A 20,397-nucleotide genomic window follows, 5' to 3' on the forward strand; every position below is an offset into this window, starting at 1 on the left:
AGCCTTCCTCCCTAACTCCTCAGGCAGATAAAGGGACCCATGCCTATGTTCCCACATACTTTGTTCATGCCCTCGGTATAAAACACAACAGGTAGGCAGTACTTTAGAGTCTTGGCTCTAGTGTGAATCCAGTGTCTGGGCTACTCTGTCCTCAGATACCTGCTTGGCTCACTCCCTCATCTCCTTCAAGGCTTTGGTCAAAGCTCACCTTCTCCCAGAGTCCTGCTATGACCACCTATTTAATTGTACAACCCGCTCCTCACGCTCACCACATGGCAGTTCCCTCACCTCCATTGCACCTTTCATTTTTATAGCACTTTTCCCCTTCAAGCATACTATATTTATTACATGCATCGTTTATTTTCAGTCCCCTTCTCTAGAAGGTAAACTCCATGAGGGCAGAGGTCTTCAATTGTTTTGTTTACTGATATTTCTTAAGCACAAAGAAGGGTGCTTGGCCCATGGAAGAGCTCAATAATGTCTGTGAATGAATGAATGAATGACCAAGTGGATGGATGGATGGATGGATACCATAATGCAATTTTCTAAGGTCTGGGCCCCCTTCTGGTCTGTACGCTATTCACGTTCTACCATAGTTCCAAGGCACACAGGGAGTTTTTAGTTAATGTTTGTTGAATATTCATTTCTAACTAATCTTTCAATGACTGAAGACCAGAATGAAGAAATCAATCAGTTGCAGGCACCTGGTGAATGTTGACAGTAGAGTGAAGATTTACCCAGTGGAAAAACTTCACTTTACACAACCTCCTGGCTTTTCCACAACTTGACATGCCTGGGAGCCTCTCTGCTCTGGGCACCCTGACTACAGCAGCTGTAACATGGATTTGCCAAGAGGGGTCGCTAAACCCTTATTTTCTTGCCTAGTGCAGAAAACTCAGGCCAGCCAGCACTGCAGACTCGGAGAAGCGGCGGGTGAGAGGAGAATAGCAGAGGCCAGGCAAGGAGCAGCCAGCGCCCCATCCGCGCGTGCGTGACCTCAGGAAGGCTGGGAGTCAACAGAGACAGCCGACTGCCGGGCTCCAGCCTGCAGTTGCCGCTAGCAGCAGGCAGTTGCATCTCTTTTCTGACTCACTACAACCGCTGGTGGCTCTTGGGATCTCTTAGTATTTCTGTTTTACAGACAGGACTCAGGGCTCAGAGAGGTTGGGTACCTTAGTCACTGTCACAACCAGAATCTAGTGATAGGATTAGAATCCAGAATTGGCAAATACGGCTGTTCCTGCTACCACCCCTTTGGCATCTCTGCTCCCAAAGCAAACAAATTCCAAGTGCAGCATCTGGCATGGCCTAATTTAGAAGGCCTGTAGGTTCCAAGGTTGGGGAAATGTGGAGGTAGGCAGTGGGAGATGGGGAAAGGAGGAGACTTCCTCTTCCAGAGACACTGACCCAGCTGCCCTCAGCTCTCCCCTTCCCTCCAGATTGTATAACCTTTGCTCCCTTGACTTCAGTTCCCTGGGCTTCTAAGTGGTCACTGGCCACATACAAACTCACTTTGGAGACAGCAGCCTGGAGGGCACAGAGGTGCGGGCCAGTGGGAAGAGACTGCAAAAGTCCCCAACCCATCAATGAAACTGTGGTCCAGAGAGAGGTAGAGGAACCTACCTGGTAAGACCCTGAAGACCCTGCCCCGTCCATGCCAGAACCTGGGAATCTTTTTTTTTTTTTTTGAGATGGTGTCTTGCTCTGTCACCCAGGCTGGAGTGCAGTGGTGCGATCCTGACTCACTGCCCCTGGAGTTCAAGTGATTCTCCTGCCTCAGCCTCCCAAGTAGCTGGGATGACATGTGTGCACCACCACACAAGGGTAATTTTTGTATTTTTTGCAGAGACAGGGTTTTGCCATGTGGGCCAGGCTGGTCTCAAACTCCTGGCCTCAAGTGATCCACCTACCTTGGCCTCCTAAAATGCTGGGATTGTAGATGTGTGCCACAGCATCTGGCATAGAACCTGGGAATCTGTAATACTGGGCCCTGGGTTCCAAATAATGGGCCTCCCAACAATTCAATGAGGCAAGTGTCCTTGGCCCCATTTCATAGGTAACAAAACTGAGGCCCAGCGAGGTTCCTCAATCTTGTCCAAGTTCATGCTACTTGCTTGGGCCTGACTGCAGGCCTGTCTGAATCCAGGCCCAGGGTGTTCTCTTCACAGATTCCTGGGCCACAGTGACAGGACCCTAACAATTCCATTAGGTCTGGCCTGGTCTCTAGGTTGCATGAGGTGACCTGGAGTGGGGATCCTGGGGAAAAGGAAGGTCACCATGTCGGGGTCCTAATGGCTCTTGCCCACTTTCCTCCAGCGGGGGCCAAAGACCAGTTACCCAGTTGGTTGCTACCTGGTTGCCCTCTGGGGAACAGTCTGGCTCAAACCACTTACACTGCAGGGCCTGTTCTTCAAAGGGCACTGACTGTCTCCCCTTCTCCAAAAAAGTTCCCTGACTGCTCCAGCCCCCTCGGAACTTCAACTATTCTTTTTTTGTCTTCTTTCTTTCTTTCTTCCTTCCTTCTTTTCTTTTTCTATTTTGAGATGGTGTCTCGCTTTGTCGCCCAGGCTGGACTGCAGTGGCTCGATCTCTGCTGACTGCAAGCTCCGCCTCCTGGGTTCACGCCATTCTCCTGCCTCAGCCTCCTGAGTAGCTGGGACTACAGGCACCCGCCACCACGCCTGGCTATTTTTTTGTATTTTTAGTAGAGACGGGGTTTCACTGTGTTAGCCAGGATAGTCTCGATCTCCTGACCTCACGATCCACCCATCTGCGCCTCCCAAAGTGCTGGTATTACAGGCGTGAGCCACCACACCCAGCCCTTTTTTTTTTTTTTTCTTTTTGACACAGAGTCTCACTCTATGGCCCAGGCTGGAGTGCAATGGTGTGATCTCAGCTCACTGCAACCTCCAACTTCCAGGTTCAAGCAATTCTCCTGCCTCAGCCACTTGAGTAACTGGGGCTACAGGCATGCACCACCATGCCTGGCTAATTTTTGTATTTTTAGTAGAGACAGGGTTTCACCATGTTGGCCAGGCTGGTCTTGAACTCCTGGCCTCAAGTGATCTGCCTGCCTCGCCCTCCCAAAGTGCTGAGATTACAGGCCTGAGCCACCATGCCCTGTCCCTTCAGCTATTCTTTATGGTTCTAATGTCTCCCAGGTATTCTCTGGCCTTAGCACTCAGACCCAAACAGACTGTGAAGATCTTGAAGACAGGGACTAATGCTTTACTCGGCTTCTTTCTCCCTTAAGCCCATGGTGGCTGAGCATACAGTAGATGCCAAGTAGCTGCTTTTTGTTTGCTTGTTTACTGTTTACATGGGAAAACAGATCCAAAAACCAGCTCTCTGCTTTCCAGGGAATTTTTAACCACAGTTGAAAATGACATCTGTGTCCTGTTGGACAACAGAGAGGAGGGAATTAGCATTATTCATTCACTCAGCAAGTATTTATTGAGCAACTGCCACATGCTAGACACTGCTCTAGGTGCTGGCAAGAGAGACGGCAACAAGACAGACACAATCCTCTTGCAATTTACCTAAAGCAGGTGACAGAAAATGAGCAACATATATAAATAAGTATAATATAATCGGGTAAGTGCTGTGAAGAAAACTCAAGTTGGGTAGGGGATTGAGAGCAAGAGGAGGGGCTACTTAGGTAGGGTAGTTGGGCAAAGACCCACAGAAAGCAAAGCAGCAACCCACATGGATCTCTGGGGGAAGGAAGAATGTTCCAGGCAGAGGGAGCGCCAAGTGCAAAGGCCCTGGGGTGAGAGAGTGTATTTGCTGTAGTTGAGAAATGGATCTGCAAGGTTTCGTAAACCTGGATAGCCACTTCGGCTTTCATACGAGCATGATGGGAAGACAATACAGATGCTCTAAAGCCACTGTGTGAGTTACTCACTGCCTTGTGGAGCTGGCTGGAGGCCCCCAAACCACTCAGGATGCCTGGGACTCTGTGAGGTTCATTCCCTGACTTAAAATTCACTTGTTCTCATTGCTAGAATGAAGCATCTGATATGGTTCAGGTATGTCCCCACCCAAATCTCATCTTGAGTTGCAGCTCCCACAATTTCCATATGTCCTAGGAGACACCCGGTGGGAGGTAATTGAATCATGGGGATGAGTCTTTCCCATGCTGTTCTCGTGATAGTGAATAAGTCTCATGAGATCTGATGGTTTTATGAAGGGGAATTTCCCTGCACAAGCTCTCTCTCTTGCTTGCCGCCATGTAAGACATACTTTTTGCCTCCCACCATGATTGTGAGGCCTCCTTAGCCATGTGGAACTGTGAGTCCATTAAAACTCTTTTTCTTTATAAATTACTCAGTTTCAGGTATGTCTTTATCAGCAGCATGAGAACAGACTAGTAGAGCATCCTTGCTCCTCAAAAGCTAAGGTCTTCATCTGGGTTTCCTGGAGCCCCAGAGCAATATGCTCAACCAGGGGCCATGTCAAAATCACTGGGAAGCTTTTTTCCAAAAACAAATGCCAAGTCCCACCTGTACCTCGCTGACCCAGTCTCTGGGGTGAGCTATGGGATACACACTGCTCATGAAGACCCACAGTCCCAGAGGGGGTGTGGGTGGGCCCCCACCCTAAATTGTATCTGCATGTACATGTGGTGTTAGGGGGATGATAATGACCATAGCTTTCATCAGACGCCCCCAAAGAGGGAGAATCATATTCCAGGCAAACCAAATGGGCTGCCACTGAAATGGCTGCACAATGACAGCCCAAGCCCAGCTGGGCTTGACCCCTCTCCCTCCAGTTCCTTTCCTTCCCACCCACTGCCCCCACCCCCATCCCTTCTGCCAATGTCTTCTTTCTTGGGCTCCTGCATCTCATTACTTTGCTCAGATGTATTTTGATGGTAGTGTCTCCCTTCCTTCCAGCACTTAGGATGCCACCAGCATCCAATACCTCTTCAAATATGAATAAGCTGTTTTCCTTGCCAGAGCTGCGGCTCAGTGAAGTCAGTCTTTTCTGGGCCCTTTCTGTTTACTCTCCCCCCAAACAAGGTCTTCCTGCTTCAGCTGTCAAAGAGGAGTTTGTTCCAGCGACCCATTTCTCCCCCTGCCCAGGACTTGGTATCCTGCTTGGGACACAAAGAAAAGGGTTTTGTTTCATTTTCCATTGACACTATCTACCACTGTCACCCACATTTCAAATCCGAGGGGCCCCCTTCAAGAACTCTGGTGCTGTGGGGGAGACCAAATGACCTCAGCCCTGGGCATGCTGGGGGTGAGGAGGCTGGAGACAGCAGTGGTGGCCGTGTCAATGGCCTGGTTCCCTGGCTGGGAAGGGGTTGCTATCTGGCTTTGGCAGGCACTAAATTCATCCGCTCATTTCCTGGGCCTGTTTGCCAGGATTCCCTAAGAAGTTCCTTTCTCTTCAGGAGGTATGGTATGGTGTGTTGTGGTCTGATATGGAGTTTTTGTCAAGAGCCCAGGGTTCAAGCCACAAGTTCAAGTCCCAGCTCAGCCACTTACAGACCACGTGGCCAGGCAAACCACGTGGCCACGGGTGAGTTACTAAGCATCCCAGGGCTTCAGTTTCTCCTCTGTGAAGGAAGGTCAGGGAGGAGGGCTCAAGAGGTTATGTGAAATAACAAATATAAATTTGAGCCTCTCCCTTCCAAATTCCATCCTGCCATCCACCAAACCCGACTGTTCCTCCACCTGACCATTTAAACTTTCATTCTTTCATTACTAACTTTTGTTGAGCCTTACTCCACCGTGCACTCACCAGTCTTCTGAGACTGAGGCTGATACAAGAAACATTTTGGAGGGAGCTGCTGCCGACTCCTCCCACTGTCGCCAGGAAGGCTTGAGCTCTGGAGAGAAGTCTCCACCCGCGTCTCCCTCGGGGGAGCCTCTCAGAGATGATGAGCTGAGAGTTTCTATGGGACTTTCCCTCCCAGTCATACCACATTTGTGAGTTCCTTCCCACTGGGAAAATTCTTGGCAGGAGGGCTTTTCCTTGATTCTGAAAGGCCCATTTTGACCTACTGGGCTTCTGTTGACCTAGGTCTCCCTCAAACCTGGACCTGCAGAGCTGGTCTCCACCACTTCCCTTCTTCATAGGAATTCTTGAGTGGGGACAATGCCCACGTATCCCCCCGCTCCCCACTCCAGTCCACTCTGCTATGTTTTCCCAGAACTAGGAGTGCTTATTTAATGCCTCGAGCCTTCCAGAGAGCAATTTCATCATGCCCCAGCCCCAGGTTATTGGGTGCATTGAGGCACCCCAGACATTGTGCTGAGCACTTGGCAATGTTATTTCATCCCCCTCCCTGCACCCTGCAGCTGCCTGGACCATTGCTGACCCACGGTGAATAATACCTTCTGGTATTCGTGCCCTTGCACATGGGCTCTGGATTTGGCCATGTGACTTGCTTCAGTCAGCAGGACACGAACAAGAGCCATGCAAGCAGAGCTTGACAAGTGCAGTGGGTGGTCCAGAAGCCAGCACCATGCTGCAGAGAAGCTCAGACTGCAGAGTGATGAGAGGCCATGTGGAGAGAGACCCTGGAGGGTGAGGCATCTTGCACATCCCAGCCCCAGCAAAGCACCCATTAGATTGCAGCCACATAAGCAACCTTGGCAATGCCATGTGAAGCGGAAGTACCCCTAACTGAGTCACATTCACCAACAGAATTGTGAGAAATAATACATTATTGTAGTCTTAAGCCACTAAGTATGAGGACAGTTTGTCACACAGCAATAGAAATTTGAAATAAAACCCTCAGACCCAGATACTATGATAATCAGCCCCATTTCACCGATGCTGACTCTGAGGTTCAGAGAGCTTGAGGGAATTTCCCAAGGTTGCCCCTGAGTAAGTGAATGTGGTGGCCGTGAAACACGCACCTCGGATCTCCTGCTGAGGGGAGCTTAATTGACTGACAGCCCCCGCCACTGTCCACCTGCATCCACCACAACCACACTGAGGCCGTGTCTCCTCCAGGGCTGCCCCCAACCAATAAACGGGCACAGCCAAGGCACTAGCACAAGCCTCTTCCTAGGAGACGTGAATTCTTCCATCAGTCTACTGTGGCTCAAGGACTCCCCATCAGCCTGACTGAACCTTTCTTGGAAGTGTGTGGCAGTGCAAGACTCTTCCTACCTCAATCCCCATCCTTCTCTCTTCCCTCCCTGGGTCACACAGTCTGAAGGCCCTCCCATCTCCTCCTGCTCCCTCTCTTTCATCCATCGCAGGTGTTTCCTCCAATAAATATATTGCATTTCCATTCCCACCCAGTGGGAAAGCTAAGATTCCAGCCCATGGAGTCTCTGTCTTGATGCTTTCTTTTGTTTTCCTTCAGACACTTTTCCTCCTAGGAAAAATGAGCATCTTCAAAAATCAATACCATCCAGATCTCAGAAGTTCTAAGGCCACAGGAAAGGAAAACTTCAAAGACAAGAAAAACAAGGGGCAGGAACCTCAGCAGACGCCCTGGGGGAGCCGGACCGACACCTGGGTCTTCAGGAACTGATGCGATCCAGGAGCCTCCCCTGGAAGGGACGGCAGGGGCAGGATGACGTGTGAACGTTTATTCTCTGTCCTGAGCTCTTTATACACATTATCTTATGGAATCCTCCCAAACATTCACAAGCCAAGTAGTACCATTCCCATTTTACAGAGGACATGAGTCTCAAAGAGGTGAAGCAGGCTGCCTTGGGTCACACAACTAATACATGGCAGGGCTGAGACTTAAACCCCAATGGAGGGAAACAACAGCCAGGTGCCTTCCAAATCCGGGGTGTGAATCCCTGCCTTGTGTGTGTTCCTGGGAGGCCTTGGGCATGTTGCTTAACCTCTCTGAGTTTCAGTTTCCCCATGTATAAAACTAGGACCCTCCTTGTCTCTTCCTCCTCAGAGCATTGTAAGCATAGAGAATGAGTCTTGTGTGATCATGTGTTAGATGTGTTAGTCATATTAATTTTGACCCTGACTCCCACCCCAGCCTCCAGACCAGCCAGTTTTCCATTACACTGAGTTGTTTCCATCCTATTGACACAAACAAGATAAGAATTTTTTTTAAACCCAAACTCCAGGCTGATCACAAATTACACAAGAGGTGATGTCCATGACTGATTCATAATCTGGTGTTGCCTTCGTTTCTATATAAAAAAATACATCAACAACGAAAAACCAGATAAATTAGCAAGGGACACACAAAAATTGAAGGCTCCAAGCCAGGATCCAAAAAAAATCCCCCGGATTCTTTCCCCATGAGGGGAGGTTTTCCACAGGGACGCAGTCCTGTGCCTTGGCTCAGGGACTCGTGCTGCTTTCTCCTTGAAAAAGCTCCTGGGCTAAAAATAGCCAAGCAGCAGGCGGCCCCTTCTGGGGCTTGGAGAATAGGCGGGGAGGGATGGAGGGGAGGGGGCCTAGGCTTCTGGACGCCTGTGTCCATGAGAAACAGGAGGGAGAGTGGGGGCTCTACAATCTGGGGTTTTAGGGAAAGGTGGGGAGAAGGGGCTTTGTAGTGAAGGGGAGAAAGAAATGGGTCAAGACTCCTCAAAATTGTTGAGCCGGAGAATCCTGAGGAATCACTACTAGTGTTCTCAGATTTACTGGGGAGAGAGAAAAGGGCCCAGGGAGAGAGGGGTAGACATTGATAGGCCAGGAAGAGAGAGGCAGGTCACCACTGTCACCAAGCAAGGAAAACCAGGGGGAGCCCCTTTATACTAAAAAAAAAAAAAAAAAAAAAAAAAAAAAAAATCAACCAAAGAAACAAGAAAAAAAAAAAAAATAAAATAAAATAAAATAAAATAAAATAAAATAAAATAAAATAAAATAAAAACAAGGCCCAGGGGACTCTGGTTTGACCGTTTGACATGAACCCAAGTCAATGGAGTCACTTCCAAGAACCTCATGTTATACAAAAGTTATCCCTTTGCCCTTTCGTTCTGTCCCAGGGACCCCAGCTTAGATTCCATTCTTCTTTATCATCAGTGATCCCTTAGCCAATCCAAGATCAAACTGCTCCTCTGGAGGGCCACCTCGCCAAGCCATCAGGCAAGGATGTAAGCAGAATTGGGGGCTCTATGGAACTTGGGGTTATGGACCCTTTGAAATGAGAAGGTATCTTCCAGATTATTCATACTCCCTTGTTTAGGCCTCAACATGCAGATGGGGCAGCTGAAGTCCAGAAAGGGTGAATAGCTTGTCCAAGTCACCCAGCAAGTGTGCCAACTCCCAATCCAGCACCACCTCACTGCATGAGCTGCCAGTGATTCATTCTGACCAGGACTTCATTCATTCAGCAATAATGACTGAGCACCTACTCTGCACCAGGCACTGTTGCAGGTGCATAAGTATCCAACGGTATACAGAGAAACCTCTCTGATAAGGTAGCATTTGAGCAAAGGTTACCTGAAGGCAGCAAAGGGTGAACCATGAGAAAATCCAGCAGAACAGTCTAGTCAGGGGCAACAGCAAGTGCAAAGGCCCCGAGGCTTCTCATGTTTAAGGAACAGCAAGAAGCTGGATGGCTTGAGGGGAGTACTTGGAGATGAGGTCAGAGACAGAACAGGAGGGACCTGCAGGCCTCTGGAAGGATCTTGGCTTTCTCCTAGACAGGCCAGAAGCCTTTGCAGGGTTTTGAAGAAGACTAGACCTGATTTAGCACATAAAAGAATCCCTCTGATTACAGTGTGGAAAAGATGCTGTTGCAGAGGGACAATGGCAGGGCCAGATAGGAGGACATCATAACAGCCCCAGGGCGAGGTGGTGACAGTGTGCTCGGCATGATCACTTCCCGGGAGTGAGAAGTGGTTGGATTCTGGGTGGAGGTCAAGCCTACAGGATCTCCACACCCCAGCCCAGCCTGAACACACCTGTTCTAAAGGACTCATCCATTCCAAACTTATTGTTGAAGCTAACTCATTTTCCTAGTACTTTATGGCTTACAAAACATTCCTCCTGTATTATTCCACATGACCCTCATCACAAGCCTATGACATATGTGGAGAACTCATTATTACTCTCATTACTCTTATTTTACAGACAAGGACTGAAGGCACAGACAAGACTGAAGAAACAAGGCTAAGTCCCTTGGGCAAGGCTGCTGTGTCACACAATCCAGGATTTGGTTGCAGAAGCTTTGTCTACTGACCCCTGGGTAAGGGCTCCCTGTGCCACACACTCTGCTTAATGAAGGTGACTCAGGGATGACTAGAGGATGCTGGCAGACCCATGGAGCAGCTATAATAAATTTGGTTTATAGCTGAGCTGTCCCAACACAGCAGCTACTAGTCACATGTAGCTGTTTAAATTCAAAATGTAAAAATTAATTCTTTAATCATATTGGCCACATTTCAAGTGCTAAATGTGGCTGGTGGCCACCATACGGCACAGCACAGATAGTAAAACATTTCCATTATCAGAGAAAATTCTACTGGACAGTGTTGGTACAAATAACCTTTCCTGCCCACTCCAACTCTAACTCCCCATGTCAGAATTGAGGGCTTGTGGGTAGAATGTGGTGCCATGCCAACTTCCACTACTCTCAGCTTTTGCCCTGACAATATACCACCTGTGCCATATCTTACTTATCTTAATAACTGATTTTAGATTGACTCAATTTTTTTTAAGAGACAGGGTCTTGCTCTGTCACCCAAGCAGGAGTACAGTGGCATGATCATAGCTTACTGCAGCCTCAAAATCCTAGGCTCAAGCAATCTTCCCTTTAGCCTCCTAAGTAGCTAAGACTATAGGTGCATGCTACCATGCCCAGACAATTTTTTTGAAAAGACCTGTGGAGATAGTTTCATTCTGTTGCTCAGACTGGTCTCACACTCCTGGCCTCAAGTAATCCTCCTGCTTTGGCCTCCCAAAGTACTGGGATTACAGGCATGAGCCGCCACACCCAGCCTAGATTGACTCACTTTTTAAGCTTAAATATCTATTATATATAGGCCTTGTCCTAAGCAAAAAGTCATGGGTTTGGTGTACAAATTATGCATACACACAAACATGCAGGCAAAGTTGTTGAATGATGATCTATATATTACCTTAAATTATCTCACTATTGGGAAACACTGGTATGGTGGAGAGGCATGGGCTTTGAAATCAGAAAAGCACTTCACTTAACCAGTTGTGTGCCCTTGGGAACATTTCTTCACCTCTCTTTAACCTTCACCAATCTTTAACCCTGAGTGGGGCTGAAAAAGGGGAAAGAAGGAGGAGGGGAAAGGAATTAACATTTGATGAGCACTTACTCTGTGCCAGGCAAAATGCTAGGTTTCACTATAAAGCTCTCTACCTGATTTTCACAGGAACTCAGTTGGTCCTTTACCGGAACATTTACTTTACAGATAAGAAAGCTGAGGCTCCAAGATTTAAAAAGCAAAAACAGAACTGGAAGATTCTATAGGGGGCTATGAAAAGCTCCAATTTATTTCTGGGAATCTAGAAGTCCACATGCATTTCAGAGGCATGCACATACCCATGAAAGATCTAAGAAAGCCCACATCTCTCTCCTCTGGCTGACCATGAGCCTCTGCCCAAGGAAGTAAGGGCTAAGGCAGAGTTGTAGACTGTGTGCCAGAGCATTAAAGACGTGGCCCAATGAACACAAAATACCTCTTGGCAAAGGCTGAGAAACTTATTGTATCTAGGCGTTTAAGGAAATCGCTGTCCAATCATTAGAAGACCAGTAAGCTAACAAGCAGACTTCAGGAGTCACACATGATAAAAAATATAGACTTTAAAGAATTAGTTGGCTGGGTGTGGTGGCTCACACCTGTAATCCCAGCACTTTGGGAGGCCAAGGCGGGTGGATCACCTGAGGTTGGGAATTCGAGACCAGCCTGACCAACATGGAGAAACCCGTCTCTACTAAAAATACAAAATTAGCCAGGTGTGGTAGCACATACCTGTAATTCCAACTACTCGGGAGGCTGAGGCAGGAGAATGGCTTGAACCCAGGAGGCGGAGGTTGCAGTGAGTTGAAATCACACCATTGCACTCTAGCTTGGGCAACAAGAGCGAAACTCCATCTCAAAAAAAAAAAAATTAGTCTACGTAAGTCACTAAATAAACAAACAGCGACAATAACAAACCCTAGTGAAGGGACAGAATCTGATTTTCAGAGTTGCCACATTATGTTATTTTAGATGTCCATATTTCAATTTAAAAATTACAGGACTCACTAAGAAACAGGAAAGTATGGCCTATACATAAGAACAAAAAGCATTCAATTAAAACTATCCCTCAGAATGCCCAGATGTTGGATTTACTAAAGACTTTAAATTAGCTATGATAAATATGGTCAAATAACTAAAAGAAGTCAAGCATAAATAATTAAAAGAAAGTAATGAGAATAATGTCTCACCAAATAGAGAATATCAATAAAGAGGTAGACCTTTTTTTAAGGAACCAAATAGGAATTCTAAGTTAAAAGTACAATAGCTGAACTGAACAGTGTATTAGAGGGGCTCGACCGTAGAATTGAACAGATAAAATAAAGAATCAGAAAACTTGAAGATAGATCAATTGAGATTGTCCAGTCTTATTTAGCAGAAAGAAAAAAGAATAAAGAAAACCAAACAGAGGCCTGTGACAAACCATTAAGTATACCAGGATATGCATAATGGGTGTCCAAGAGGACAGACAAGGAGGTAAAAAGAATATTTGAAGAGATAATGGCTGAAAACTGCACAAATTTGACGCAAATATTAATCTGCACACCGAAGAAGCTCAACAAGCTCCACTTAGGATAAATTCAAAGGGTTGCACACCTTGACACACCCTAGTCAAATGGTTAAAAGACAAAAAGTCTTGAACACAACAAGAGCAAAGTTACTCATGTACAAGAGCCTCTTAATAAGATCAGCAGTTGACTTTTCATCAGAAACTATGGAAAGCAGAAGGCATGGGGATGACATATTCAAAGTGCTGAAAGAAAAAGACTTCGAACATGAATTCTATATCCAGCAAACCTATCTTTCAGAAATGAAGAAGAAATTAAGGCATTCCTAGTTTTTTTTGTAACTGAGAGAATTTATCACTAGCAGACCAATCCTATAAGAAATACTAAAGGAGTCATTTAGGCTGTATGAACTAGCCAGGAACTCAAATCTACATGAATAAATATAGAGTATAAGTAAAAACAGTTCAAAGATATGTTTTTGTTTATAACTCTTTATTTTACTACCTGATTTAAAGATAATGGCATAATTCAGTAATTACAAAACTGTTATGGTCTTATCATGCATAAGGACGTAAGTTGTATGCCAATAATAGTAGAAAGGAGAGGGACAGCAATGAACAAAGTTATATTAAAATAAAGTTTTTGTATAGTATAGTATTGAAATTAAGTTGATACTAGTACAAACTAGATTGTTTTAAGTTAAGGTATTAATTGTAATTCCCAGGGCAACCACTAAGAAAGTAATTTTTTTAAAAAAGTGAAAGAAACAAGAAGCAAGTTAAAATTATATATTTAAAAATATCTATTTAATACAAATAGGGCAGCAATGATAGAATACATAGAGAAAAAGACATAGGACATTTAGAAAACAAATAACAAAATGGCAAGTGTAAACCCTACCTAAACGGTAATTATAATAATGTAAATGGATTAAATACTCCAAGCAAAAGGATAAGACATATCATCCAATTATATGATGTTTACAAGGAATACACTTTAGAATCAAACACATAAATAGATTGAAAGTAAAAGAATAGAATATTTACTATGTAAATGTGCCTAAAAGAGAGCTGGAATTGCTATATGCAAATGTAAGACAAAATAGACTTTAAGACAAAATCATCATTGGAGACAAAGAAGGGCATTTTTAAATAATAAAAGGATAAATATATCATAAAAACATAACAATTCTATGCATCTATGCACCCAACAAACAGCCCCAAAATACGTGAAGCAAAAAATAACAGAAATGAAGGGAGAAATAGACAATTCAATAGTAACAGAAACTTTAATACCTCACTTTCAATAATGAATATAACAACCAGGCAGATCATCAGCAATGGAATAGAACATTTGGACAACATATAAACCAACTAGATCTAATGAACATCTATAGAACTCTCTATCCAACAACAGCAGAATACACATTCTTCTCAAGTGCACATGGAACATTGTCCACGATAGACCATATGTCAGCCCATAAAACAAGTCTCAATAAATTTAAACGTATTTTTTTCTAACCACAATTGAATGAAATTGGAAATCAATGTATTAGTTAGGGTGGTCCAGAGAAACAGAAGCAATAGGATGTATACACACACACACACACACACACACACACACACACACACACACACAGAGAGAGAGAGAGAAAGAGGAGAGGAGAGAGAGAGAAAGAGAGAGAGGAGAGAGAGAGAGAAAGAGAGAGAGAGACATATATATAGGAAAAGATTTATTATGAGGAGCTGGCTTATGCAATTATGGAGGCTGAGAAGTCCCATGATCTGCCATCTGCCAGCTGGAGACCCAGGAAAGCTGGGGGTATAGTTCCAGATTGAGTCCAAAGGCCTGGAAACCAAGGGAGCCAGTGATGTATATCCCAGTCCAAGAGCAGGAGAAACTGATCTGCCAGCTCAAGAAGACATGCAGGAAGCAAAAAAGTGAATCCCTCCTTCCTCTGCTTTTTGTTCTATTCAGATCATCAATAGACTGATGATGCCCACCTACACTAGGGAGCACAATCTACTTTACAGAGTCCACTGATTCAAATGCTAATCTCATCCAGAGACACCCTCACAGACACACTCAGAAATAATGTATAATCTGTACACCCACTGCCCCAGTGAAATTGACACAGAGTTAACCATAACAGTAACAACAGAAAATTCAGGAAATCCACACATATGTGGAAATTAAACAACACACTCTTCAATAACCACTGGATTAAATAATAAATTACAGGGAAAAGTAGAAATGATCTGAGATTAATAAAAGTGAAAACACAACATACCAAACTTATGAGAGACCACTAAATTAGTACTTAGAGGAAAATTTATAGCTGTAAACATTTATATTTTTAAAAAAGAAATATCTCAAATAAATAACCTAATTTTCCACCTTTGGAAATTAGAAAATTAAAACCAAACTTCATCCAAAGCAAGCCAGAGGAAGGCAATAATAAAAACTGGAGCAGAAATAGAGAATAGAGAAAAAAAAAACAGAGAAAATCAACAAAACTAAAAGTTGGTTCTTTGAAAAGATAATGAATTGACAAACCTTTAGCTAGACTGACCAAGAAAAAAGAAAGAAAAAATTCGAATTACAAAAATCAGAAATGAAAGAGGAGGACATGAGTACCAATCATACAGAAATAAAAAGGATCATAAGGGAATACCAATACCAGAAACCACATATGCCAAAAAATTAGATAACTTAAATGGAAAAAGTTCTAGAAAGACACAAACTACTCAAATTAAATCAAGAAGAAATAGAAGATCTAGGTCGGGTGTGGTGGCTCATGCCTATAATTGCAACACTTTGGGAGGCTGAGGCAGGTGGATTGCTTGAGCCCAGGAGTTCAAGACAAGTCTAGGCAACATGGCGAAACCCTGCCTCTACTAAAAGTATAAAAAAGTAGCTGAGCATGGTGGTGTGCACCTGTAGTCCCAGCTACTTGGGAGGCTGAGGTGGGAGGATCACCTGAGCCCGGAAAGTCTGCAGTGAGCTGCAGTGAGCCATGATGGTGCCACTGCACTCCAGCCCGGGCAACAAGAGTGAGACTCTTTCTCAAAAAAAAAAAAAAAAAAAAAAAAAAAAAAAAAAAAAAAAAAAAAAAAGAAGAAGAAATAGAAAATCTGAATGGACCTATAATAAATAAAGAGATTGAATTAGTAACCAAAAAACTTCCCACAAAGAAAAGCCTAGGCCCAAAAGTCTTCACTGGTGAATTCCACTAAGCATTTAAAGAAGAATCAACACAAACTCTTCCAAAAACAGAAAAGGAGGGAACACTTTTCAACTCATTTCATAAGGCCTGAATTACCCTGATATCAAAGCCAGACAAAGAGATCACAAGAAAACTACAGACCAATACCTTGTATGAATATAGACACAAAAATCCTCAATAAAATACTTGCAAACTTAATGAAGCAACAAATAAAAATAGGATAAAACACCACAACCAAGTGGGATTTATTCTAGGAGTGCAAGATTGTGTTAACATCCAAAAATCAATCAATGTAAGCCAGAGCAATCAGAAAAGAAAAGGAAATAAAGTGCACTCAGATGAGTAAAGAGGAAATCAAACTACCTCTATTCACCAATGATATGATCATATGCCTAGAAAACCCTAAGACTCATCCAAAAAGATCGTAGATCTGATAAATGAATTCTGTAAAGTTTCAAGATACAAAATCAATGTACACAAATCAGTAGCACTGCTATATACCAACAGCAACCAAGCAGAGAATCAAATCAAGAACTCAACCCGTTTTACATAGCTGCAAAAAAATAAAATACGTATGAATATATGTAACCAAGGAGGTGAAAGACCACTACAAGGAAAACTACAAAACACTGCTGAAAGAAATCATAGATGACACAAACAAATGGAAACACATTCCATGATCACGGATGGGTAGAATCAATATTGTGAAAATGACCATACTGCCCAAAGCAATCCACAAATTCAATGCAATTCCCATCAAAATACCACCATCATTCTTCACAGAACTAGAAAAAACAATCCTAAACTTCATATGAAACCAAAAAAGAGCCCTCATAGCTACAGCAAAACTAAGCAAAAAGAACAAATCTGAAGGCATCACATTACCTGACTTCAAACTATACTATAAGGCTATAGTCACCAACACAGCATGTTACTGGTATAAAAATAGGCACATAAAACAGTGCAACAGAAGAGAGAACCCAGAAATAAAGCCAAATACTTACAGCCAATTATCCTCAACAAAGCAAACAAAAACATAAGGTGAGGAAAGGACACCCTATTCAACAAATGGTCCTGGGATCATTGGCAAGCCACATGTAGACAAATGAAACTGGATCCTCATCTGTCACCTTATAAAAAAATCAACTCAAGGTGGATCAAAGACTTAAATCTAAGACCTGAAACCATAAAAATTCTAGAAGGTAACATTGGAAAAACTCTTCTAGACATTGGCTTAGGCAAAGAGTTCATGACCAAGAACGCAAAAGTAAATGCAACAAAAATAAAGATAAATAGATGAGACTTAATTAAACTAAAAAGCTTCTGCACAGCAAAATAAATAATCAGTAGAGTAAATAGAAATCCACAGAGGGGGAGAAAATTTTTGCAACTATACATCCAACAAAGAACTAATATCCAGAAGCTACAAGGAACTCAAACAAATCAGCAAGAAAAAGAACAAATAATCCCATCAAAAAGTGGACAAAGGACATGAATAGACAATTCTCAAAAGAAGATATACAAATGGCCAACAAACATGAAAAATGCTCAACACACTAATTATCATGGAAATACAAATCAAAACCACAATGCAATACCACCTAACTCCTGCAAGAATGGCCATAAATAAAAAATCAAAACATAATAGATGTTGGCATGGATGTGGTGTAAAGGGAACACTATTACACTGCTGGTGGGAACGTAAGCTAGTACAACCACTATGGAAAACAGTATGGAGATTCCTTAAAGAACTAAAACTAGAGCTACCATTTGATCCATCAATCCCACTACTGGAGGAAAAGAAGTCATTATATGAAAAAGACACTTGTACACACATGTTTATAGCAGCACAATTCATAATTGTAAAATACCGAACCAGCCTAAATGCCCATTAACCAACAACTAGATAAAGAAAATGTGATATATATACACACACCATGGAATACTACTCAGCCATAAAAAGGAATGAAATAATGGCATTTGCAGCAACCCAGATGTAGTTGGAAACCATTATTCTAAGTGAAGTAACTTAGGAATGAGAACCCAAACATTATATGTTCTCATTTGTAAGTGGGAGCTAAGCTATGAGGACATGAAGGCATAAGAATGATACAATGGACTTTGGGGACTCGGGGGAAAGGGTGGGAGGGGGGTGAGGAATAAAAGACTATGCATGGGTACGGTGTACACTGCTCAGGTGATGGGTGCACCAAAATCTCAGAAATAACCACTAAAGAAATTATCCGTGTAACCAGATACCACCTGTTCCCCCAAAAACTATTGAAATTAAAAAAGAAAAAATCAATCAATGTAATATACCATATTAATAGGATAAAGGACAAAAACCATATGATCATCTTAATAGGCATGGGGAAAACATTTGACAGAAGCCAACACTCTTTCATGATAAAAACACACAAAGAAACTAGGAATAAATTTCCTCAATCTAATAAAGGACATCTATGAAAAATCCACATTTTTCATGTCCACATTATCATTCTTAATGGTGAAAGACTTAAAATTCTCCTTGTAATATCAAGAAAAATAGAAGGATGTCTGCTCTCACCATTTCTATTCAACACTGTACTGGATAGTCTAGTCAAGACAAGTAAGAAAAAGAAATAAAAGGCATCCAGGCTGTGGGAAAAAAAGTAAAACTATCTCTATTTGTAGATGATATGATCTTATATATACAGAAAAGCCTAAGGAAGCTACAAATACACAAACTATACGAGCTAATAAACATGCAACAATTTGCAGGATACAAGACCAAAATTTACTACAAAGCAACAGTAATCAAGACCATATGGTACTAGAATAAGGGTAGAAATATAGATTAATGGAATAAAATTGAAAGTCCAGCTATAAACCTTTACATTTATGGTCAACTGATTTTCAACAAGGGTGCCAAGATAATTCAGTGGGGGCAAAAATCGTTTTTTCCAACAAATAATGCTGAGACAAGTGGATATCCACATGCAAAAGGATGGAATTAGACCCCTACTTTATACTATGTGGAAAAATTAACTCCAGATGGATCAGAAGTCTAAATGTAAGAGTTAAACCAATAAAGCTCTTAGAGAAAAACACAGAAGTAGATTTTCGTGAGCTTGGATTAGGTAATGGTTTCTTAGATATGGCACTGAAAATACAACTTACAAAAGAAAAAAATATTTAAATTGAACTTCATCAACACTAGAAACATCTGTGCTTCAAGGGACACTATCAAGAAAGTAAAAAGACAACTTTCAAAAGGGAGAAAAGATTTGCGAATCATATATCTGATAAAGGTCTAGTATCTAGAACATATAAAGAAATCTTACAGTTCAGTAATAACAAGACAAATAACCTAATTTTTAAATGGGCAAGTGATTTGAATAGAGATTTTTTCCAAATAATATATACAAATGTGCCAACAAGCCCATGAAAAATGTTCTCAAAAACCACAATTAGATACTACTTTATACTCACTAGGATGGCTAGAATAAAAATGACAGACAGTAACAAGTGTTGGCAAGGATGTGGAAAAATCGGAACCTTCATACACTGCTGGTTGGATTGTAAAATGATGCAGCCACTTTGGAAAACAGGCAGTTCTTCTAAAAAGTTAAACACAGAGTTACTATATGACCCAACAATTCCACTGCTAGGTATATACCCAAGAGAATTTGAAACATATGTGCAGGCAAAAACTTATACACATATGTTCATAACAGTATTATTCATAATAGCCCCAACGTGGAAACAACTTAGTCCATCAACTGACGGATGATTAAACAAAGTGTGATATATCCATACAGTGGAAAATGAGTACTGATTCATGCACCAACATGGATGAACCTTGAAAACATACATTAAGTGAGAAAAACCAGCCACAAAAGACCACACATTGTATTACTTCATTCATATGATATGCCTAGAAGAGTCAAATTCATACAGACGGAAAATGAATTAGTGGTTGCCAAGGGCTGGAAACAGAGAGGGGAATGGAGAATTAATGGGTATCAAATTTCTTTTTGGAGTGATGAGAATGTTTTGGAATTAGATAATTGCACAATTTTGTGAATATACCTTAAAATGCTGAATTGTATATTTTAAGGGGTGAATTTTTAATTTTTGTTTTATTTCCTTTTATTTTTTAAGAAATAGGGTCTCACTATGTTGTCCAGGCTGGTCTCAAACTCCTGGCCTCAAGTGATTCTCCTGCCTTGGCCTCCCCATGTGCTGGGATTACAGGTATGAAAAGGGTGAATTTTATATGTGAATTATATCTCAGTAAAGCTACTTTATTTTAAAAATGAGTAATTATTATTATTATCATCCTGGCCCCAAGTCTAGAAACCCATCTAGAATGGACCCTGAAAGGTCAAGGGTGCTGTTGCCCTCCACCAGGCACAAAGCGAAGGTCCCTCAATCTCTGGCTGCCCAGGTGAAGGGAAGAGGAAGTTGAGCCTGGGCTGCGTCCAAGTCTGCAGGAGAAACGTCTGCCCTGACTGAGCACCAACTA

General features: G+C 42.7%; 1 protein-coding gene across 4 annotated transcripts in view; it reads right to left on the reverse strand.

Annotated features, from left to right (window-relative positions):
• Window positions 1-20,397, reverse strand: part of ACCSL (1-aminocyclopropane-1-carboxylate synthase homolog (inactive) like) — a 143,930-nt gene that overhangs the window by 21,864 nt on the left and 101,669 nt on the right. The window contains exons 1-2 of one of the 4 annotated variants that reach the window (XM_032167992.2): window positions 11,889-11,990; window positions 11,025-11,174 (exon numbers count right to left, since the gene is read on the reverse strand). The exons of 2 other annotated variants lie outside the window; for them this stretch is intronic. The gene's annotated coding sequence lies outside the window, so the exon portion shown is untranslated. Of the gene's footprint in view, window positions 1-11,024; window positions 11,175-11,888; window positions 11,991-20,397 lie in introns of those variants that run through there. One more of the 4 variants, XM_058446858.1, reaches the window with a different exon arrangement.

The sequence above is a fragment of the Hylobates moloch genome, unplaced genomic scaffold (genome assembly GCF_009828535.3).
Source record: "Hylobates moloch isolate HMO894 unplaced genomic scaffold, HMol_V3 SCAFFOLD_11, whole genome shotgun sequence".
In the NCBI taxonomy this organism is placed as follows: domain Eukaryota; kingdom Metazoa; phylum Chordata; class Mammalia; order Primates; family Hylobatidae; genus Hylobates; species Hylobates moloch.